This window comes from Apium graveolens, chromosome 6 (assembly GCF_009905375.1).
Source record: "Apium graveolens cultivar Ventura chromosome 6, ASM990537v1, whole genome shotgun sequence".
Lineage (NCBI taxonomy): Eukaryota > Viridiplantae > Streptophyta > Magnoliopsida > Apiales > Apiaceae > Apium > Apium graveolens.
In genome coordinates this window covers 111,101,565-111,127,651 of record NC_133652.1, presented here as the reverse complement: position 1 = coordinate 111,127,651, position 26,087 = coordinate 111,101,565, and positions in this window count along the sequence as shown.

Genomic DNA, 26,087 nt, shown 5'->3' with positions numbered 1-26,087 from the left:
ATTCTTAGAGATAATGTTCTTTATGGACGTGGTATTTTAAATAATGGTTTGTATGTATGTGACGTAGAGCATGATTTACTTCAGATTGAACAAACTAACAAAAGAAAATGAGATGATGAAAATCTGACCTATTTATGGCACTGTAGGCTAGGTCATATTAGTGAAAATAGACTGCGGACATTGCATAAGGAAGGGTTACTTGACCCCTTTGATTTTGAATCATATCCTACATGCGAGTCTTGTCTATTGGGTAAAATGACCAAATCTCCATTTAGTGGACATGGAGAGAGGGCTGTAGATTTGCTAGGATTGGTACACACAGATGTATGTGGATTAATGTCTACGCAAACCATGGGTGGATTTTCATACTTCATTACTTTCATAGATGATAGATCTAGATTCAGATATGTGTATTTGATGAAACACAAGTCCGAAGCCTTTGAAAAGTTCAAAGAATATAAGTATGAAGTGGAGACATAAACCAAACAAAGTATTATAACTCTTTGATCAGATCAAGGTGGTGAATACTTGAATGGAGAGTTTCTAGATTATCTCAAAGAAAATGGTATAGTCTCCAAGTGGACTCCTCCATATACTCGATAGTTGAATGGGTTATCTGAAAGGAGAAATCGAACTTTGTTAGACATGGTTCGGTCCATGATGAGCTATGCGAATCTTCCAGTATTCCTATGGGCTTATGCATTGGAAACCTCAACATATTTACTGAATAAGGTGCCTACCAAATCTATTCCTCAAACTCCATATGAGAGATGGAAAGAAAGGAAACCGAGTCTTAAACACGTTAAGATTTGGGGATGTCTAGCTTATGTCAAGAAAGTTGACCCAGATAAGCTGGAATCTCGATCCGTAAAATGTAATTTTGTGGGATATCCTAAAGAGACGTTGGGGTATTACTTTTACACCGATCATCGGGTGTTTGTCTCCAGACATGCTACCTTCTTGGAGAAGTAGTTTATCCTTGAAGGAAATAGTGGGAGCAAAATTAAACTTGATGAAGTTCAAGAAGCACAAACTACTACGGATCAAGTGGAAACACCTGTTCAGACTGAACAACCTTCTGTAGAACAACCCATTCGTAGAACAGGGAGAGTGTCTCGCCAACCTGAGAGGTATTATGGCCTTGTCATTAAGAATGGAAATGAGTTGTCAATCATTGATGATGACGACCCTGTGACCTATAATGAGGCTATGAGTAGTGTTGACTCAGAGAAATGGCATAGTGCCATGAAATCCGAAATGGAATCTATGTATACCAACCAAGTATGGACTCTGGTTGAGGCGCCTGAAGGTGTTAAGCCTATTGGGTGCAAGTGGGTATACAAAAGAAATATTGGAGCAGATGGCCAGGTGGAGACCTATAAGGCCAGGCTCGTGGAAAAAGGATTCAAACAAAGGCAAGGGATTGACTTTGATGAAACTTTTTCGCCTGTAGCCCTGTTAAAATCAATTCGGATTTTGCTAGCGATTGCTGCTTACTACGACTATGAGATCTGGCAAATGGACGTGAAAACGGCCTTCCTCAATGGGGAACTTGAGGAGGAAGTGTATATGACACAGCCAGAGGGTTTTCTTTCCAAGGGAAATGAACACCTAGTGTGTAAGCTGCTGCGAACCATATATGGTTTAAGGAAAGCATCTCGTAGATGGAACATTCATTTTGATGAGACAATCAAAGAGTTTGGTTTTATTAAAAACATAGATGAGCCATGTGTCTACAAGAAGGTTAGTGGGAGCGCGGTAACATTTCTTGTATTGTATGTAGATGACATACTTCTTATAGGAAATGATATACCGATGCTACAATCAGTCAAAGTATGGCTATAAAAGAACTTCACCATGAAGGACTTGGGAGAAACATCCTACATTCTCGGTATAAAGATCTATAGAGATAGATCTAGAAGAATGATAGGTCTTACCCGGGGTACATACATCCAGAAAGTGCTTAAAAGGTTTAGCATGGAAAACTCCAAAAGAGGTCTCATACCGATGAGCCATGGAGTGTCCCTTTCCGAAAAAATATCTCCTAAGACACCTGAGGAAAGAGAGCGTATGAGTAAGATTCCTTATGCTTCAACAATAGGATCTATATTGTACGCGATGTTGTGTACAAGGCCTGATGTTGCTTATTCAATTAGTGTGACGAGCAGATATCAGTCCAATCCAGGTGAAGACCACTGGAAAGCAGTGAAAAACATCCTTAAGTACTTGCGAAGGACTCAGGACATTTTTCTTGTTTTTGGTGGTGAATCTGAGTTGAAAATATAGGGTTATACTGACTCTAGTTTTCAATCAGAAAGTGATAGCAAATCCATGTCAGTGTATGTGTTTACTCTGAATGGTGGTGCGATTAGTTGAAAGAGTTCCAAACAGTCTACAACGGCTGACTCCACATCGGAAGCAGAATATATAGCTGCAAGTGAGGCTACAAAAGAAGCCGTTTGGATGAGGAAATTTGTTTCTGAGTTGGGAGTTGTTCCTAGCGTTGAAGAGCCTATTGTGTTGTATTGTGATAACAACACAGCAATAGCACAAGCCAAGGAACCTAGGTCTCATAAAAATTCCAAACATGTCATGCGGCGCTTTCATTTGATTAGGGAGATTGTTGAAAGAGGAGATGTCAATGTCGAGAGAGTTGACACACATAACAACGTAGTAGACCCACTCACAAAGCCACTTTCTCAAAGTCACTTTGATCGTCATAAAGACAAGATGGGTATTAGATACCAGAGTGATTGGCTTTAGTACAAGTGGGAGACTGAAAGAGATATGTCCTAAGTCCAATTATGTATGAGGATTTAGGAATAACTTTTATGTAATCTGTTTTGATTTCATTGATATTAATAAAAGACTTGTTTTGTTTTTATTACGGGCTCTATCTATTTTAAGTGTTTAAATAAGATATACCACAGTTTAGAGTAAAGCTTTTTATGGATTGTGATGAGATCATAATAATGAGACCTAAAAGATGATAACTCTAAACTTAAATAGTTCCTGGTCGTAGGATTACTAACTGGTAATTAATAATCCGCAAAGATCGGTACATACTATGCTTGCTTCATTATGAAGGATGTCTGTTCTCATAGACATTTGTGTGGTGACACTATAGCTAGTATGTAGGTGCTTATTATAGAATAAGTTCACTGAACATGACTCACACAACTGAACAACTGATGGAGTTCACTCACGTGTCAGCAGTTGTTCACATAGTGATAGTTGTACAAGTATCCTTAGACTTGAGGTCATTATAGTCATCTTGTGTACACTGAACTATGCTTTGGTTTAGTTCTTAGTCTCCAAGAACAATTATAAGGGCTCTACTGGGTATAGGAATTTGTACACGAAGATAGTGTATGATCAATAAAGGATCTACCCCTTCCAGTGAAGGAAGAGAATGTTCAATGCTGATCCACTTATGCTAGTTCAGGAATCTCTGGCCAGAGTGAATGAAATTAGAAAGAAGTTTCTAATTTACATTAAATAGAACTAAGCATAGTGAATGGGAAAGCAAGCGATTAAATAAGATAGGCTTGACACAAGTTTCATGCCTTGTATTTAATCGTGACATTGCAGGGTAGAAGGAATTAATTGTACGGTAACTACTCACTGAATAGGTTCTTGGTATTCTAAGCAGTGAATTCGTATTATCCGGATAGTCGCGATATGCTGAGAAGTATCCCTCACGATGTATAGTAAATATGATTAATTAATTAATCATATTTAATGAATTAAAGAATTTATATAAATAATGATAAAATAGTTTTATTATTATTTATTTCTACTACCGGCTTAATATTGAACCTACAGGGTCACACCATAAAACAGAATGATTTAATGGTGGAGGAATTAATTAATAATGGCTGATAATTAATTATTTATGAAATAAATAATTAATTGGCAAATTTAATAATTGATTAAATGAGATTTAATTGATTGTAAATTAATTAAGAAAAAGTTCTTAATATTATTAATTAAGAATTTAATTTTTGGAAATTAAATTAAGTTAGAGAATTATTTTTAAAGTGTTTAGAAAAAGGATTAATAATTAAAAGGTATTTTAATTATTAGTGAGAATAATAAAGGGTTAATAATAATAATATTTTATGGGAAAATTTTCAGCTGAAAATTTTGCCTATAAATATACTATTATAAATCCTATTTTTGCCTCAACCTAAAAATTTACAAAACCCTAATTCTCTCCACCTCCTCCTCCTCCATTACATCGATTTCTTGGTGGATATCGGTGGAGTGCTTCACACTTGAGGAGCAGCTGCTAAGGATCTCCGCTCGTGGTTCTTGGATCGCTTTTAATGGTTAGAAATGATCCCTAGATTTAATTGATGATCTGTATACGTATTATATGGATTTTATATCGTAAAAATTGTTTTACCATGCTTCCGTGATGTTTAAAATCGTACAATTATGTCATGTGTTCTTTGTTGTTTACATATTACATGTGGAATTCGAAGAAATAACATAGAACGATACATCTAGGTTAAAATCCTCAAATTAAATACTAAGCGGGAGAGGGAATTGATATAAAATCAAATCCCATGGTCTCCATTATTGTTTGTATGTAATTTAACATAGAGACAAATATTAATTATATATACGTCACCCATCGTGACAAGTAATTTATGGTGTCTAGAACGTTAAGGAGATTACTAGAACAAACTTCTTAAATTAATAACGAATATTATAAGGTATACATCTAACCCATCGTGGCGTACCAAGTTTCGTATATTTCGAATAATTATAAGATATCATTTGATGGCATCTGGTATAATTATGATTTAAGATTTGATAATGGTATACACTTAGCTATGAAAATTAATATTGACCACCCCAACGTGGTGTATTATTTAGTAATAATACCGAAGTAACATTTAAATAAATTTAGGTGGTATACATGTCACCCATCGTGACGTACCAGAAAGTTATGGTGTTTAAATATTAGTGCATTATTTTTAATAATTGTTAGAGGAACCAATAGGTCTTATTATTTAATACAACCTTTATGTGTTATATGATATTTTTATGCATGATTCTCAGGATACAATGGGGTTTAATCCACCGTTCACCATACTTAAGAATAAAAAACTTACCGGACCTAACTATATTTAATGGAAACGAAATTTGGACATTGTGTTGACCACTAAGGAGTACAAGTTTTGCACTTATGAACCCAAGCCAGATTAGCCTGCTCCTGATGCTCCTGAAGATGAGAAAGAGTATTATAAGCGGTGGATTAAGGCTGATGAGATGTCACGATGTTACATTCTGGCAACAATGTCGGGTATTTTGCAACATCAATATCAGTCTATGGCCACTGCTGCCACTGTTGTGGATATGCTCTTTAATCTCAAGGAACTTATTGGAGATCATAATAGGGATGCTAGGCAAGTATCCATGAAGGCTTTAATGAACACTTAGATGACCGAAGGAACGCCTTTAAGGGATCATGTTCTTAAGATGATGTCTCATATGAATGAGATGGAGATCCTCGGTGCTGAACCTGACGGGGAAACCCAGATTGACATTATCCTTATGAGCTTGCCTAAGAGTTTTGAGCAGTTTTGCTTAAATTACAACATGAACAAGAGGTTGTATAGTGTCGCAGAACTTCTGACAGAACTTCAGGCAACGGAAGGATTATTTTGGCAGAGTGTTCAAGTGAATGTGGCTGAGAAAGGTTCTTCCTCTCCGAAAGGTAAGAAGAAGAAAAAAAGACTCAGACACAGAAAACTGTGAATGCAGTGGTCAAGGTGGTGTGAAAAAGCCTAAGGGAAAGTGCTTTAGGTGCAAGCAGTCAGGTCACTGGAAACATGATTGTCCTCTTCCTAAGAAGATAAACAATATCGATATGTCTTTTTCTCTAGTTACAAAAACATATGTAGCGACTATATCTACGAGCACTTGGTGTGCAGATACAGGAGCCACTATTCATGTTTGTAATTCTATGCAGGGATTTTAAATATCCAGAATGCTTAGAGATGGTGAGATATACGTGTTCATAGGAGATGCTACGAAAGTAGCACTAGTTACAGTAGGAGTTATTCATTTATCTTTTGGTTTCGATAGGATTTTGGTTTTGAACAATTGTCTTTATGTAGATTCGTTTAGAAGAAATCTAATTTTGGTTTCTAAGCTTGCTATGGATGGTTATAATGTTTGTTTGGATCATAATGTTTCTATCATGATGAATAAATAAATTATATGTTCTGGTACATTGCAAGACAATTTGTATATAATTAATCCTAGTCAACCTGCACTGTAACTACAATATAGGGAATTGAATAACACATCTTATACATCTATTAAAAGAAAAGAACCTTCTAGTTTGAACCAAACATATCTTTGGCACTTGAGATTAGGTCATATTAAATTGAGAAGGATTCAAAGACTGGTAGTAGACGGGCCTTTAAGCTCATTGGCAATGGTGCCATTTCTAATTTGTGAATCCTGCTTGGAAGGTAAATGACTAATAGGCATTTCAAAGAAAAGGGGAATAGAGCCAAAGAAGTCTTAGAATTGGTTCAAACTGATTGATGTAGACCCATGAATATCCAAGCAAGAGCTGGTTATGAGTATTTTGTCACATTCATTGACAATTATTCTAGATATGGGTACGTTTATTTATTGCGCCGTAAGTCTGAGTGCTTTGAGAAGTTCAAAGAGCACAAAGCTAAAACGGAGAAGCGACTTGGTAAAAGTATCAAGTCACTAAGATCAGATCGTGGTGGCTTACCAGCGCGTAAGTGGTCTAAGTTCCTATGACCGAGTCTTTCTAGCCCCTGTGAACATTTTTTCTTAATATTTTAAAGAGGGCCGCTAATACTTGCTTGGAGAATTAGGGAATATTTATCAGGGAATGGGATAGAATCCCAGTTTACTGCACGAGAGACACCCCAGCAGAATGGTGTAGCATAAAGAAGGAATCAGACTCTTTTAGAGAGTGTAAGATCGATGATGAGTTATTCGGATTTACCCAAGTCGTTTTGGGGACATGCCTTATAAACAACAGCTTATCTTCTGAACCTAGTACCTTCTCAATCGGTGTCTAAAATCCCCTTAGAATTGTGCACGGGGATAAACCAAGTGTAAGACACATTTAGATATGGGATTGTCCAGCACATGTGCTGAACAGGAACACGACTAAGTTAGAATCTCGTATAGAAGTAAGGTTGTTTGTAGGCTACCCCATGGGAACGAGAGGTTATTTATTTTATAGTCCGAAGAATCGGGATGTCATTGTAAGCACCAATACTAGATTCTTAGAGAAAGACTATATAATAAATCACAAACCCATGAGTAGTGTCATTTTAGAGGAACTAGTGGGAGGGACAAATAATACCCAAAAACCGATAATACACGTAGAACAACCATAACAAAATGCACAACATGTCACTAATACCGCATCAGTGCCTCATCGTAGTGGGAGGGTTGTTCGTCAGCCTGATAGATTCATGTTTTTGGGAGAGTCTTTGGACTTGGTCTCTGGTGAACATAATGATGATCCTTGGACATACGAAGATGCACTGCAAGACAAAGATGCAGATCTTTGGCAAAAGGCAATGGAATCTGAGATGGAATTGATGTATTCTAATCAGGTCTGAGAGATCGTGGAACCACCCAAAGGTGTAAAACCCATTGGATGTTAGTGGATCTACAAGAAAAAAAGGGGATCGAATGAAAAGGTGAAAGCCTGGAAAGAAAGACTTGTTGCGAAAGGGTATACTCAGAAAAAAGGTATCGATTATGAGGAAACCTTTTCGCCAGTGGTCATGCTTAAGTCAATCCGTATTTTTTTATCTATAACAGCTCATCTCGATTATGAGATTTGGCAAATGGATGTCAAGACAGCTTTCCTTAATGGAAGTCTTGAAGAAACCATTTATATGTAGCAACCAGAGAGATTCATTAAGGTAGGCCAAGAGAATCTTGTATGTAAGCTTAAGAAGTCTATTTATGGAATTAAACAAGCTTCTAGGTATTGGAACATTCATTTTGATCAGGCAGCCCAGTCGTATGGGTTTGATCAAAGTTTAAGCAAAGCATGCGTGTATAACAGATGTGAGGGAAATGTACTGGTTTTTCTAGTGCTATATGTTGATGACATTTTACTTATTGGAAACAATTAAGATGTTGTCTTCAATAAAGCAGTGTGTTAATTTTTATTATTTATCTGTGATCTATTGGTATAGGAGTTGGATTGTGTGATTTATTATTGAGTTATATGATTTTATTTCGCTTGTAAAATTGATTTTATTACAGTTTAATTCCATAAATATTTGAATTGTCTCTAAAATTGGTTTTTATAATTTTACAATTTCAATAATTATTTTTGGGATTTTATAAAATTGAGAAATCAATATTTCATTAATTATTTATTTTTAAATGATTTTCTGATTGTGTTAATTTGTAAAATCCATATTTAATTCCAGGATTCTTCAAAAATCATGAAACTCGTATTTCATTAAGTTCATAATATTCTGAGAATTTTAAAATTATTTTGGAAATTTTCGGGATTAATTTTACCCGCGTGTTGTTTCGTTTAATTGTTAAACATGGGTATAAAATGCATTTCAGAAATTGTTTTAAAATTATGAAAATTACGTTTCTATGTACTCCGGGATATTTTTGACATTTTATGACTAATTTGGATTTATCTCGATGTGTTTTTACCGCACCTTGTTTCGTCTGATCGCTAAATCCGGTATTTATTGCGCTTTAAAATTTGTTTAAAATTTTATGATTATTTTGATAAAGTTTTGATTAAGATTTATTCGCGAATTATACCATTAAAAATAGATTAAAACGACATGTGGGGCTTTCAATCAGTCAGAATAATAATAAAACGACATGCATCCATTTATTCTAGACACGTGTCGTGCAATTGAGTGGCAGGAGGTGTGAGTTATTTGCTAACATCAATCTCAATCTCTCACTCCCTTTTTAGTCTCTCTCGACTGTTCTTCTCTATTTTTTTTCCTTTCTTCTCGGCATATTTTCTCCTCTTGCTCCTCGGTGTTATCTCGCTATTTGGCTGAGGTTTTGCCGCTTCATGCCTGGTATTACTCTATGCCGCTCATGTTTTCATTCCGTCGCTGCCTTCCCTCGTTTCCGGCGAGGGGATTGTGTGGCGGTTGGACTGTAATTGTGTGTTTGCTATGGTGTTTTGCCGTGTGAGTATATATGTGTTCTGTGTGTGCGTGCATTGTGAAGTGTGTGTTGTGTGCGTGTGTCAGGGTATGGTGCGGCGGTGGCCACGCTTGTGGCCGCGTTTGTGGTCGTGTTTCTTTGCTATGCATCTCTGCAGTGTCTGTTCTGTTGGGCTCTCTGTGTTGTGGGCTTGCAGTTTGGGCCGAATTATTTGGGCCTCTACTGTTGGGCCAGTTTATGCAGTTGGGCTTGGTTATTGTAAATTGATTTTTATTTCCTTTTTCTACAGGGAAATAAATGAATAATATTCTTGAAATAAAAACTTTCGTTGCGGGAAAATTATGTTAATCGGCGTAATTTATTTGGAAACCCGTAATATAACGGGCACCAATAAATTATACTGCCGTTGACGATGAACTTCAGTGAATTAACGATGGACGGTGATGACTTGGTTCTGAGTCCCAATATTTTATAAATAAATAAAACGATTTGTATAAAATGTTTTTGAAAATAAATCATATATTGGAGTCGTACGTAAATAATTATGTGATGATGGAATTGGTGTTGTGGCGAAACTTGCGGATTGTTGTGATTATTGACGTCGATTGTAATCGACGGTTAGGCTTATAAACAAAAGAGTTGCTGCCAAAATTTTCTAAAATTTATTTTAAATACGAGAAAACGTACTATATTATATTAAACGTTTTACCCTATTTGTATTCAGACTACGTGATTACGTGATTGCGTGTGTAATTATTATACGAGTCAGGTTATCGAATTTGGTTATTAGGGTTCGAGGATATCAAGCATGTCGGTATAAGTGATTAGGGTATTCTGTATTTGTAGATCCCAGTCGAGTTTCGCCAGGACCGAAGTCAGCATAAAAGCTATTTAGGGTTTTCGAAAGCATTGTAAGGCAAGCACCCTGACCAGTCTTTTATGGTTCAATACGTATGAATAAACTGTAGTTTTAATATCGTAAAGGAACATAAATGTTTTAAGTTACGTATCCCGTGTAGTTATAAATCAGTGTTTTAAATCTGTTTTGGGGAAAGTAACTTCGCAAGGTACCTACCTCGAATGAAAACGATTTGTGAACTAATTTATATGTGATGTTAAAATGAATGGTTTTGAAATGAGATAGGTGCTAATGATTTTTGAAAAATGGATAAAACGGTCAGCTATGGGATACATTGGGGCCTGGGGGCCTGTTGAGGTGGCGTAAGAGCCTAATTCGGTTGCGCGCATTATATAACCGATTAGTCCAGCAGGTCAGAGACCTAGCTAGTCTCTGAGTTCCGGAACAGGTAAATGGGATGGAATTTAGAGCCGTCTGGTGTTGATAGCCTGATCAGCTGTCTTCACATATCCATTACGTATCTGATTTGGCTTTGTGATTCCTGTAAGGGTATAAGTAATTGATACAGTGGTTTTATAAATGTGAATAGCATGCTAAAATTGGACTCTAGTACTTACACAACACACTACTACGTTGTTTTATTAAAAGCATGCTAGTCAGTGATATCCAGTTATCTCAGCTTTTCGTTATATAATATTGTTCGAATGATTACAGTTATGTTCCTATCACTGTTTACATTACTGTTTTATTTAATATTAATATGTTGGTACTGCTGAGCGATTATGCTCACCCTTGCAACATGTTATGTATATATCGCAGATGCCTAGAAGACCAATCAGACCATAGCAGAACCGTATTTCAGGCCCTTCAGGACCCGGCTCCTCAGAGGTAGTTAGTATCCTATCACTTGCGGTCTGATGAGTTACTGAATAAGTTAGTGTGTGTCAGACTTTTGAATAAATGGTTGTAATAATGTGTAGCTTGGATCATACTTGAACCTGGATCGGATCTTGGTTCGGGGTCGTAATAGTTTAATATTGATAATAATCTTGTTGTTCATAATTCTGGTAATTTTGTTTGGTGATGTCAACTCCTGACCCCGGGGTTGAGGCCGTCACATAGGTGAAGCAACATACATTCTTGGGATCAAAGTTACAAGGGATCGCAAGAAAAGGATGTTGGCTTTATCTCAGGAGCCCTACATATATGACGTATTAGCTCGTTTTAACATGCAGGACTCCAAGGAGGGTAATTTACCTTTCAGACATGGAGTTTCTCTATCTAAGAGTCAGTATCCTTCGACACCGAAGGAGATAGAGAACCTGAAGGCAGTTCCTTATGCTTCGACATGTGGAAGGCTAATGTATGCCATGTTATGTACAAGGCTCGATATCTTTTTTACCGGTCTAACCCAGAATATGAATGTTGGAGTGCAGTAAAAATAATACTCAAGTACTTCCATAGGACTAAGGAGTATATGTTAGTTTACAGGTCCTCAGATTTGTTGCCTCTGGGATATACCGATTCAGATTTTTAGACAGATAAGGATAAGAGAAAGTCCACCTTGGGATGTGTTTTAACTTTGGGAGGTGGAACCGTAATATGGAGGAGTGTGAAGCAGAAATGCATTGCAGACTCAACCATAGAAGCCGAGTATGTGGCAGCCTCTAAGGCATCCAAAGAGGCGGTATGGTTCTGAAACTTCCTGTTGGATTTAGATGTAGTTCCTAATTTGCCACAGCAAGTCCCGATTTATTGTGATAATACTGGTGTAGTGACGAATACCAAGGAGCCACGAGCCCATAAGGAAGTGAAATACATAGAGCGTAAGTATCACCTCATACGGAAGTTTGTTAAGCGAAGAGATATTATTGTGGCCGATATAGCGTCAAAGGATAACCAGGCAGATCCTTTCATGAAGAGCTTACCAGCTAAGGCTTTTCAGGAGCACGTGGAAGCGATAGGAGTCAGACACTTGGTCACATAGTTATATAATTGGTGGTGGATTTATTGTAATAAACACTAATATACTCAAAGAATAGCTTAAGTAAAAGTGGGAGATTGTTAGGGTATATACTGAACTATTCGTTTGAAAGTATATAATAAGTTATTTGATAATATTGAATGCATGTTTTCACAATGTCTGTATATTATTTATTATACACAATCTAGTATCAAATGATATAGTAGAAGATTAGATTATCAGACTCCTTATATAATATAGTAAAGGTTCACAGTCTAAGTGGTGTTAGACAAACCACTGGAATGACTGGAGAATTATTTAGAAATAGTTTATCTTGACTATTGATAATACTTGTGTATATTGAATGTTAGGTAATGAATCACACACAGGGGGGTGAATGTGTTTTTCTGATTTTAGGCTTTTCTTGAAAGTTAATGGTTGAACAAAGTAAATTAAATCTTGTATGGAAAAGTGTTAATGAAGAATCTAAACTTGCAGAAAATAAAGAACACAGATCTTCAAAACTCACTTAATTTTTATATTAAAAATTAAAACTATTTTGCTACAAAATTTCTAAGCTCTTTGATGTTAAAGAGCTCAACTTCTTCTTGAGAGTGATACAAGAGACTTGATATAAATTGTTACTTCTAACTAGAGGACCAGTGTTAACTTTATAACGCAGTTAACTGCTGGTTTACACAGTGGATAATAAACATGCTATTAGCTTTTCTAAACTGTCATTTGTCATTTCTATTTATAGAAAATCAAATCTTCCATTTCTGGCTTAGCATATCTTTAGCATCCCGTGCTCACTTTAATCTTCCTCTATCAGTTAATCTTTTCCATTGATCGTGCACACTCTTTAAGCTGCTTTTTGTAGACTTGTCAATCCAGCTATTGGATTGTTTGTTGATTGTTTATCTTGGATATTGAACTGATCTGGAATTCTGTACTTTGAGACTGTACCTCGAGATCTCCAGTTTGAATTAATAGAACACTTGAAATCTTGATAAGTACATAGGTTTATCGAGATCTCTAGCACTCCATATTAAGTTTGGCTTGTAGAGGTCTTCAACTTGTCGAGATCTCTAGTCTTCACATCTTCACTTTGACTTATCGATAACTCAGAGTTCTCTACTGAATGTAGAGAAGTCGATAACTCTAAGTTTTTTAGTGAAGGAATGACTTGTCAATATCTCAAATCTTTATTTCTTCAATTTTGCTTGTCGATATCTTCCTGAGCTCTCTAGTAACTTTCCTAACTTCTCCACTCTGAATTCATTCATTTCTTCTATCCCGGTGGATATTGCTCATCCGTCGAGTAGTGATTGTAACCCGACGGATGTGCCTAACAGAAGTCATCCGTCGACTAGCCAAACTACTATTCCGATGGATGTTCCTCATCCGTCGGTACTCTCTGAAACTTGAATGACTTCTCGATAAGCCATTTTGGAGTTCTCGAATGACTTCTCTATAACATTAAATATGTGACTTGTAGAGATCTTGATTTAGGGTATTTTTCTCCAAACAGATTTATTCAACTCCAAGGTTTTTCAAAATTCTTCTGAGGCATAATCTTCTTGATCTTCTTCCAGATAAAATCCTTAGGCTTGATACTGTTTTAAGAAAAAGACTCCAGTCCGCTCCTTTGCATTCTAACAAACTTTAAGTGTTACAAGTACAAAATACAAATTTAGATAACAATACAACTTACTTAGGGTTGAAAAATTATCTTAGTCTTGTTAAAGTACAGGCATGTCTTTTACAACAATCTCCCCCAATTTGTAAGAAGATTGCTTAACATAAATTTATGCCTGTTAACAAGACTTACCCCAAGTTTATAGCTGATGGAGTATAAAATTAAAACATAAAGCTTGATAGAATTATAGTTTCTACAACATAAGATTCACCAGGTTCCATGATTATAAGAGTCAGGTAAAAACAGTTTTTACATATGCTTCTTCTCTAAGTTTATCCTTCAAGTGACCAAGAATTTCAAGTTCTTCTATAATGAGTGTTCCACTTAGAGCTTCCACAAGTTTTTGCCTTGCTGCCTTAGGATAACCCTGGTCCAGATACTCTAAGCTGAATCTTGAGAATCTACCAACTTTGATGTTCAGAAATCTACCATCTTTAGAAATTCTGCTCATTCCTTTTGCTTTCAACTCTTCTGATTTTTTTATAAACATATCTATTTCTTCATCATTTCTCCTTCTTCTTTCTTCAGCTTCAGCCTTATTGCTTTTCTTTGTTTCCTCCCTTTCAATCAACTATTCAGCCAAAGATGATCTCCAAGTCCTTGTAATAGTGTCCTTTCCTTTTAACAAACTTAACACTCTCTTAATTTCTGCAGGAGTCAAAGAATCGACTAACTTTTTGTCTAGAAGAGTGAATATACCATCCTTAAAATAAACTTTAACTTCTCTCAGAGATACATTCTAGATTTTAACAATTTCCTCAGCTGGATGTTGGAAATGGTCTTCATCTGAGGTGCACCAATTTAGAGATAGAAAGTCAGATTCCTTAAAGCAATTACAGATGGCCCTTTCAGTGACTTCCACTTCCTTTGCAGGATTGACTTTCTTAGGATTTCTTCCAACAGATTTGAGCTTGAATTTTAGTGAAGGTTTGGCTAAAGGTAGGGTTGTCATTTTCTTGAGATTTGTGTGGCTTGAGGTGATTGGAATTTTTAGGAAAGAGTTGGCAGTTTCTCTGTAAAGAAATTTTGGCTTAGATGTTTGGGAAGGTTTGATGTTAGAAATAGTTGATGTTGTGGGTTGAGCTAAGGTTTGAGATGGTTGTATTTGGATTTTTAGGGTTTTTTGAGTTCCTGAATCATCATGAGGTTTTCTGCTCTTCCTCTCCCTTTTATCTTCTTCTCTTCATCTTTCTTGTCATTCTCCTTCTTATTCTCTCCACCCTTGATAATATACGGCTTACTAGACTGACTTGGATTTGAGCCAGAAGGATTCTGATCACTCTACTTGTGCTCATCATCATCCAAGTCATCATTTTTAAACTGAGTTTTGGGCAAGTTGACTTCTGTATTATCCAGATATCTCCTTAGTTGCTTTATCATTTCCATATCATCATGGTTCTTGTTCTTCTTATCTTTTAAGCTAGTTCCTAGGATCATGATAAGCTTCTCATTGCTCCTGACACATTGTTTAGGGATATTGAAAAATCTGAATTGTTTGGCGGTTGGACAGATGTATGCTATACCCTTGCTTGGCTGTAGATATGCTTCAGGAAAGGCAGCTACATGAGCATCTTTCAGTGCAGTTAATAGCTTGGTATCTTCATGAGTTATAGTTCTAACTTTATTGATAAAGATATCTAACTCAGATGCCCTCCTTGAGATAAGGCAATTAAGGAACACCTGCATACATTTGTCTGTTCATGAGTCATTTGTATTAACCACTATCCTATCTTCTAGAAAGTTGTCCTTGTTGACCTTGATCACTCTTATGAAATTGATTGTCTTATCCAGGGCCTTTTTATATGTGAAGTGATTGTTGTTGAGAGAAGCTTTTAAGGCATTGAGTAGTTCTTCAAACTCTTTGCTCAAACTAAGTCCTTCAGCAGACCTAATAAGTCTCTCCTTGTCAAGATTAACTTCTTTAGCTTTCTTTCCAGCACCCTGAACTTGATGTTGAGATGACCTTGATTGTGCCAACCTAGCCTCTATCTCCCCCTTAGTCTTGTTGGCAGGCATGAGAAGGGGAGTAGGGATTTCAGGCCTTACTTGTTCAGGAAAAGAAGGTAGTGGTATGTTGAGTTTACCCATGATGGCTCCTAAAGCTATAAAATTCTGCATTTGAAGATGCTTATGGGATTCCACCAGAGTTTGGATATCTGTTTGTTGGCTCTTGACAAGAGATGTCAAAGCCTCAACTTGTGTAGTCAGAGAGGAGTTGGAGTCTTGCAATGTTGTGACTTGACCATGTAGAGACTGAATTTGCAGATTTGTTGAAGTGGATCTAGGCTGATAAGAGCTGCTAGATGTGCCAAAGTGTTCTTCTATAGCCTCTTTAATCCCTTCCACTAACAAATTTGAGGGCTTATATCTTCTCTGGTGAAGTTGATCCAGCTGGACCTTGGTCTCATTTGAGTGAGTAATTTGTTTCTGGATCACTTCATGGAGATTGGTGAAGGATAGTTTGAGGTTTTTGACTTCCTTCTTAATAGAGGTAAGATCCATCCTAGCCATTTGCTCAGAAAAATGGTTGAATTTAGAATAGATCTTCTCTTAAGATCGTATGATCATGTCCATTTTCTCATTCACCAGTTTCCTGATTCTATTTTCATGGCCAGTGAGTTTGATTTCAAGAGCATTACGAAACAGATGAAATGCTTTGAGCTGAGCTTTGTATACATCTGTAATGGCATCATAGACAGCTTCTGGACTCAAGTCTTTTGCATTGCTTCCCAGAATAGTAACATACTCTTCTCTAAATCTGGCCAGAACTTGATTCATCTCTAAGGCAAAGTCCTCAGACATCCATGCATCCACATTCCAATCTGGCTCAGCATCATTGACAATTTTCTCCTTTTGCTCCTCAACCTCTTCATTATAAGCAAGCATGTTGGCTTGATAATCTTGGTTGCTCATGTCTGAAGTTAGAAGATTCTATGAGATGTTGGTCTGTCCAGAGATTTACTCTACTATTAGAGCATCTACAGAAGTTGGTTGAGAGACATATTCTTCTAGCCATTGAGAGAGTATGTGAGGTTGTTGAGGTTGAGAGGTGGATGGTTCATCAGAAACTCCTGTGACTGAGATCACAGTTTGACTCACAAATTTCTCTGGGGTTTTGACAGTGTGTTGTCCTCCACTTGTAGTGGGAACCTCCAATTAAATTGGAGGGGATTTGGATGGGTTACTGTCATGTACACCAGCCTCAAACCCTTGTGTGTCTTGCAACACACTGGCACTTGAATGTGCTATGCTTGCCTCCCCTATGACAGGATCATGGGCAAGTGTACTCCTAGCTTCAACTGCAGAGGCAATTTCTGCTAGGGTTGTGAGGGAAGTAATTCCTTCATAAGGAACCTCCAATTGAATCGGAGAGGATTTAGATAGCTCCCCCTCAGGAGTACTACCTTCAAACCTTTCAGTCTCTGAAGACTGTTTTGCACATGAAGGTGCATTAGAGGTATCCATGGGGTCTTCAGTAAAGACTGATGAACCCCCTATGTTTGTGATGGTGTCATCAAGGTCTACCCCAGCATGTAGCCTTTCACAATCTAAATGAGGTGTCTGGGTGGTGAGCAAAGCTTCTTGAGCTAAGTCTCTTGATTTTTGGTGCACTTAAGAAATAGATTCAAGTGGAATTGGAATAGAAGAAATATTAGATAGAAGATATTGTTGCTCAATTGTGAGTGTTGGCAGCTCCCCCTGAATAGATGAGGGAGCTTCAAGGGATGTGCTCTCACAATGTGTGCCTTCCTTATTTCTCCTACAATACACTTTAATTGCTTCTTGTGCAGGCTGTGCAGACTCACTCCTGGTTGTTTTTATAACTGCATCCTGTTGGGAGGATGTAGAGGAGGATAGAGTGGTTAGCTCAGTTTGTTTACTTCTTTCGGATCTTTTGACCAGAGGTGGTTCTTTTTCAGCTCTCTCCTCACCACTCTCAGTTATCACAGCTAGGTTTATCACCTTTCTCTTCCTTTTACTGACCTCGCCTTTTTGAGAAGATGGGGTAGTTGGTTTCCTAGCTTCTAAAGGTTGTGAAAGAATGGTTGTAGCTTGGGAAGATCACTGTTGGTAATCCTGTGTTTGTACTTCCACAGGTTCAGAAATCAAAGCTGTACTAGATTGTGCATTAGATCTCATGTCAGGCATAGAATAAGGATAATTCCTAAATCTCTCCAACATAAATGGAGTGATTTTTAGAATTACATTCACCTTATTCTTTGTAGTAAGTGAGCCAAATATTATTTTGGACACTTGCTTATAGTTGCCTATTTTAGTACTATCTATACCATTCAGTAGGTGTATGTCAGCTACTTTATTATTTAAAGTGGACATAATAAATCTAGGAAAGAAAATTTCCTTACCTCTAGCTGTCAGAGGCATAATCAGCCTGGTTGCAAGTTCTTCCAGGATTAGCAGACCAACATTCAGGTGACTGTTGTGGCCAATTGAATACACCAGCTTTTGCACAACACTTGAGATATTGTCATATCCTGTTTTTCTGCAAGTAAAGGCCCTTACTACAAAGTCAAAGATGAATGACCACTCATTCCTTAGATTGGTTCTGTTTAAGCTTGACAGGTTGATTCTCCCACCATAATTGATGAAGTCCATATACTCAGCCAGCTCATCAGGAGTTGGTACCTCCACCAGATTCTCAGTTGGCAGCCCCAAAGCTCTATCCACATCTTGGTCATTGAATTCTATTTGTTGGCCTCCAATTGTGCATGTCACCAGCATAGAGAGAGATTTGTTTTTAACATCAGTCCTCACTACAACTGTAGACCAGAATTCATGCAGCACATCTAGATACAGTACTGGATTTGTAGTCAAAGCACCTGCAAGATAGGATTCATACAACAGCTTCACAAACCCCTTGAAACTATCAGGAGCTTGGTTCGCATCAGTGAAAGCAAGATAGTTGGTTCCTTTCTCTGGGATAGATGTCCTAGCAACATTTTGGGCCATTGTTGATTGATGAGAATGAATGGGTAAGAAAAATTTCTGAGAAAGGATGAAAAACGAGAGAGAAGACGATTTCGGATTGAAAGCTAGGTCACTTTAGATCTCGAAAGCTGTAAGTAAGAGTATGTATCAAGATGTCTGGGTATTTATAATAAAAGAAGATAATTTGTCGAGAACTCAAAATAAACATTTGGAGTTTGTCTATCGAGAAGTCATTTTAAGAAGTGAAGTACATGTCGAAAAGTCATTTTAAATTACTCTTATAGAGAACTCAAACTTGACTTATCGAAACTTCAAATAAATACCTAGTTTGTCCAAAAAGTGGACTGAACTAATTCTAACTTTTATTTGGATAAATTCAAAATAAAATTAGAATTAATTTTCCAAAATTATTTTACCAAAATAATTTATCAATTTAAATTATCTCAGTTCTGAGTTATTGATAAGTCAAAAATTGTACTTGTAGAGAACTTTGTGAATGAACACTACTAGAGAACTCTATAAGGACTTATCGATAAGTCATTTTAAGCCTATCGAGAAGTCATTCGAGAAGTCAGTAAATTGACTTATCGAGGACTCACTCGAGAAGTCCTAAAATGACTTGTCGAGAAGCTAATTTATACTTATCGAGAACTCGGTTCTCTAAATACTTTTGGTTATTGTAATTCTGCCTTGTGTTAATTTTACATATTAAAAATGTTAATTAAAAACTGAGTAGTTTACTTAGAATTTGAAAAATTCCAAGTTAATTAAATTTGAAAAACAAATATACAGAGATTTCTGAAATATTTATAATTCATATTTCAGTTAATTTCCAATTTAAACAAATTAATTTTGATTTACTGGAGATTAATTTGCTGCAAAACATTAGCTGAGTTCTTTCCTTAGGATGAAGAATTAAGCAATCCAATTTCACTTAAAAATCTAGTGAAAGTTGCTTCATCCAAAGGTTTAGTAAAAATGTCAGCTAATTGTTTTTCTGTTGGTACAAAAATGAGCTTAATGCTATATTAGGATACAGGTCTTTTGAAAGACAAAATTGACGCCTTCCACTGGAACTCTTTTTGTCAGCCTCCATCTAGCAAAATCTGTACCTGTGAGACCAACAACTCCAAAATTGATTCCCTTGCGATACCATAATCCCAAGTTGAGCTTCCATCCAGTATCTGAAGATCCTCTTTCTCCCCCTAAGGTTGTGCAATCAAACTCAGGTGTATGAGATGAACTTTCATTTCTATGATTCTCTTGTTGAGTAGTTTCTTCATTTCTTCAGTCTGACAGACTTCACAAACTTCAACTTGAGCAAGCTCCATCTTAGGCATGTCTCTTACTAACTCCTTTTTGACAAGGTGTTAATTTTCTTGAAAATCAAGTGAGACAGATTTTTAATCCAGAGCGTGTATATTTCTCCTGATACCTTGGTGTAGAAGCAACAAATATCATCCTTATTTGTTGAGTCAAAATCTTCAACAAACAAGCTTCCTTTCTTTGTTCCTTTCAGAGAAACTTCAACAGTTTTCTTGCTGATAACAGTGCATTCTTCTTGTTGAATAAGACTTGAGACCATTTTATACAATATGCTAATTCTGAAAAGACTCACTTCAAGATCAGCTACCTGTGCTACATCATTTAAAGACAACATTTTCAGAACAATCTTGCCATAACCCATTTTGAATCCTTTAATGTTATCTCCAAAGGTCACCAATGAGCCAGCTTTCTCCTCAAAATATAATAGCAGGGCTTTACCACCAGTCATATATCTAGAACATCCACTGTCTATGATCTAGATGACTTTCTTCACTTGCCCTACATACAATGAGTCTTAAGTGTGTTTGGAAACCCAAGCAGTGTTGGGTAGTTTCTTCTTGGTAACTTGTTTAGTAGAAGTAGAATGAGTTGTTTTAGAAGAAACATAATTCAGTGACTAGTGTGCATGTTTTCCTTCTGATGTGGACTCATTTCTTGATTCTTTAAGGTCTACTCTCAGTTTGTGGCAACTCTTCATTACCTTCATGTTGCAAGGGATGCAGTCAAACTTATCACATAATGAATAGGGATCATTTGAATTTGCTTCATTGTATATGTAAGTTCTTTTAGCTAGCTTGCTAATAACCTTTTTACAAAGGTGAGTTAGATGATTTGAAGAGCCACATTTTTCACACTTCTTTCTAGGAGCATTTGCATCATAAGCAAAATTATTTCTTTTGTTTATCCCTATTTTCCCATTTCTATTTTTCTTTCTCTTTTTTGCATCTTCAGTTTTGGTTTCTTGAACAGGAGTCTTGGAACTTTGTTTGTTCATGAGCTTCTCTTCAGTATTGGAAGACAGAACTGATTCTTCAGTTTTCTTCTCTTTATCTTTATCAGCAATTTCTTGCTTGATAATCAATTCTTCTTCACTGAAGTTGACTACACATGCTTTGAATATAGATGCATTAACCTCTTTTAAAAAGTTTGGAGCATTCTCAGTCTTCTTTGCTTTCCCATTGTCACCTACATTTTTCTTTCCGTCACTCATGTCATCATAGTCAAGGCCAATAGCAATGTTTGCACATGGCTTATTCTTCTCATGATACTGTCCGACCAGTTCAGATGCATTTCTGAAAGATTTCATCTTTACTTCATCCTTTTCTAGCTTCTCCCTTAACACTGCTTCAATTTCATTTTCACACTTGAGCTTGTTCTTGAGATAAGCATTTTCTTGTTTTAAAGCTTCAAGCTCAACTAGCAACAATTCAGTTTCTTGCTTCTCACTCTCGAGCTTCTTATTTATCTTCGTTAATCTGCTAACTTCTTCATTAGCAGCAACCATGCTTGTGTGAATGTGAAACATTTTTATGCTCATCTTTTCAACAGTTTCCTTGTATTGATTCACGTTTAAATCAATAGTTGTAAGAGTTGTTGTCTGTTCTTTTAATGAGAATGATTCACCTTGCTCCAAAGCCATTAGAGCATAGTTTCCAACTTCCTCATCTTCATAATTATCTGAATCATCCCAAATCTTTCCCTCAGCAATATAAGCTTTGCTTTGTTGCTTTTTCAAAATAGCTTCATACTTTGCTTTCAGTTCAAGATAAGCTTTATCTTTCTTTGCCTTCTTAGGTTTCCTGCATTCTGTAGCAAAGTGGCCTAGTTCATCACAATTGAAGCACCTTATATTAGATCTGCCAACAGATCCAGTTTTATAACCACTCTTGCTGTCAGAATTGTACTTCCCTTTCTCTTTCTAGCTGTTGTCTTTGTTGAAAGATTGTCCTTTACTTCTGATGTACCTTGGCTTCTTTACTCTAATGTTAGAGAATTTTCTAGCTAAATAGGCCATTGACTGATCTAGCTCATCCAGTTCTTCAAGAATGTAGAACTCATCCTTTTCCAACTCTAGTATGACTTGCTCCTGTGAATCATTTGTTCTCTGTTCACTTATTGAGGCAACTGAAGTTTGAGATCTTAGTTCATCATTGAAGGATTGGCTTTCATTTACAATTAAAGCACTTGAGCCATCCAGAACATGTCCTTGACCAGACCTCAATGATTTCCTTTGAATCATCTCTAGTTCATATATTTTGAGAATTCCAGATAGAACTTCCAGAGTTATTCTGCTCAAGTCTCACCCTTCCCTGATTGCTGAGATTTTCTGTTCCAAATGGTCAAGGAGAGTAAGCAAGAACTTTAGATTCACCTCTTCAGCTTCATAGTATTTGTCATGAAGCTGCAAGTCATTCATCAGCTTATTGAATCTTTCAAACACATCAGTAATTCTTTCCTTAGGCATAACCATGAAACCCTCATACTGTGAAATCAGTATCCTTCTTTGATTAGATCTAACCTCCTCAGTTCCTTCACAGAGTATTTCAAACTTCTCCTAGATTTGCTTGGCAGTGTCACAGTTAAAAATATTATTGTACATCTTATTGTCAAGTGACTCAATCAATATCAATTGCAAGCTGCTATGCAGGGAGACTTTCTCCTTTACAGGGTCAGAATACTCAGCTGGATCTTTAGGAGCATAATGAGCTGTATGACTGTTATGGCGAAAAAACGCGCTAAAATTCATGCAAGTATACGCGTTCACATATAGTATAAGATATAAATCAGATTCGTTCCAACATAAACTGGTTTAGGTTAAGTTTAATTTATGCACCTATGCAACAATGTATGGTTATCGCTCAATGCTAAGACAAATAACAAATTGGGTTTTGATTACACTAAGAGATTATACTAAATAGCATTAACTAAGAGATTAAAGGGTTGATCTAACTATATGAGATAAACATGGGATTCTAACTTCATTAACTACTTCATTTAATAGCCTTTTCGTTCTCAACCTTAGCATGTAATGGTGATGACACTAATCAGATAACACAAAACTAATAACGCCAACTTTCGTTGCACGAATACCATACTACCAGACATCCATAAAAGAGGTAGAAGCTGAATAGACACCAATTATATTGAGACCCTATATGTCTATAGAATTTGACAACATAATGGTTTAAGCACAAGTTATCTATCTTGATTACATAGGGCAAGTAAGATGGTTAAAATTACCCAGGAATCATGCATAACAAATACATGAACCTCTGCTAGCATGTCAAGTTCTAAATCTTTATATTTACTTTCGCTTCAATAGAGATTAATACGCTATCTTATATGTTAGATACGCACATAAGACGAATAAGTTCAACCAATACTAGGTTATCAATCAATCACCACACACCAAGATATTGAACAAATTAACTATAGAAATCCATAAGTAAATCTGTTAGAACCTCACGATAACGATTAGTTCATAATCGAACTCATCATCAATGTGGGTTCCGATGAAAACATAATATAACAAACGTAGTCTTTATATGAATAAATAAAACCAAGTACAAACAAGAGTTTAGGTTCAGCAAAACAAGAAACAAGCATCCAAATTACAACTCAAAACAATGATTCACAAGAATAAACTAGATCATCTTCGCCTTTGTTGAATTGTGCTAAAGGTCTCTTGTCGTCTTCTCCTTGCGCTCTGGTCCGTCTCTGACTTGATATCTATTAAAAATGACCTAATATGAATATATATAGCAGCCATCAATAATATGGAAGTCTTCCCTTTTAGAATTGTAGTAGAAACAGGATTCAGAAATTCGGCCTCGGCGTGGCCGCGCGTCATCACAGCGCGGCCGTGCTGCATTTCTGGAACCCCGGTGCGGCCGCACGCTATCACAGCGCCGGCGCACCGTCCTTCTAGGAAAAACATAGATTTCTTCTTAAAACTTGCTGCTTGGAGCCAGCTTTCCACGAGCTTTCATTCCAACACCACCTGGACACCAAATTAGCACCAAAATAATGCTAATTCACCTGATTACCCGAATAGCACCTGAAATACAAAAACACTAGAAAACACATTAAAACACATAACAACTTGAGTACAAATACACCGATTCAAAGCTTATTAGAGCATAATAAAGTGTCATAAATGCCACTCAACATACCCCCAAACTTGAATCGATGCTTGTCCTCAAGCATAAATAGACTCAAAGAACAAGAAATAAAAATGCATGAATGCAACTATATGAATGCAATGATCCCCGATAGAATAACTCAACCAACCAACAAGCAGCATATCAACAAATGCAGTTATTCGCATGAAGATGAATCAAATTATTTAAATCAACTTACAAACTAGAGACGTGCGTGTGTGAAGATGCTTACAGATATACTATCGCAACTAGATCAATAATCATGACTCACTACTCATCAAGGCAATCACAGTTATAAATAAAATAAAAAGCTAGACTCAAAATAACTTATAACACTTTAATTCTTATATTGGAGTTTTATACGGATTCAAGCTTTTATTCATAACAAAACAACATAAGTATGTTTATTTGATCGTGCAATGAGTGAGGTCCACAAAAGACTTATACAATAGCACCCATGTAGCAAGCGTTAGGTTAGCGGATCCCATACCATAAAAGCCTTAGGTCACTAGGCACAAAGTCCCCTAAGAACTTAATAACTCGAGTACTAAAGATCCCACTCGTGATCAATTATACATAACACTTATTCTTTTTTCTCTTTTTTTCTTTTCTTCTTTTTTTTCTTTTTTTTCTTCTTTCTTTTTCTTCACAATTTCTGAATGAGTGCGTTTCGCTCCATCTCATTCAACCCTAGACTACTCATAAAAATATGAGCCAGCTACTAGCCATTTGACACATAGCCACACAACTAGCAATGAAATCCAATATTTCCAAATTTTAAATATCCATGTCTTTTATTATTAAGAGAATACCCTAAATTCTAAATATAAACAAGTGATTAAACCTTGACGAATCAAATAAACCATGATCATGATCTAGCACTCTAGCAACCTATAAGACTTGGTGAAATACAAGTTTCTCTAGCATATAAATCAATCCAATAAGACTTAACATCACTAAATACGACATCACTACACTAGCATCAATATCGCAAGTCAATCGGAAAATTTTTCTAAGGGATCATGTTATAATGCAAATGCATGAAACTATATGAACAAAATATCATAAAAACTACCAAAATAAAAAAAAACTACATGGAAAAATATGCAAACTATATGAACTAAACTATCATGAACATGCAAACTATATGAGACTTACACAAATATATTCCTTCAACTACTACCCCCACACTTAAAATATTCACTGTCCTCAGTGAAGGTAATAGTAAGGAATCAGGCATACCTACTCTGAATTAGAATCCTCACCCTCAAGGGGTGGAGTGTCAGGTGTGTTAAGAGGCGGATACACCGAGTCCTTACCAAATACTGGCCACTGAATGTCAACTCTGATGGCTCTAAATGCAGTCCCAAGTGCCTGGGTGAGATCCTAGGCAAAAAAACTATGGATGTCATACATCGCATCCATCCTCCTCGCAAGACGCCTATACTACGTCGAGCTCTTCTTCGATGATTCCTTCAAATGTGATGACTCTATTTCCTCACCCAATTGAGCTCTTCAACCCGCTTCACGGGCAAACTTGGAACCACCAGCATAATACTGATCATAGGGCCGCTTGCCTGGAAGCATATCAAATGAATAACCCAACCCCTTAGGGTCAGGCCTACCCCCATACCACTCCACCATGTGCAATATAATCGATCTATCAATGGCAGCACTAGGGAGCTGAAGTTGTTCATGTTTGGCCCAACGAACATGAGCTGCCACACACAGCCTCATCACTATGGACGCGTAAGGTATAGAACCTATAGTGCTCCCTCTCAAAAATCGCAGAATACCATGGTGAATAATCCTACTAATGTCCACATAATCCCCCTTCAGAATACCCCACAATAAACGTGCTCGCTCTACGTTAACCTCATGCATATGAGATGTTGGAAAAACATTGGCACGGGCAAATCTGTTCATACAAGGAGTAGGGAATGTGGCATAATC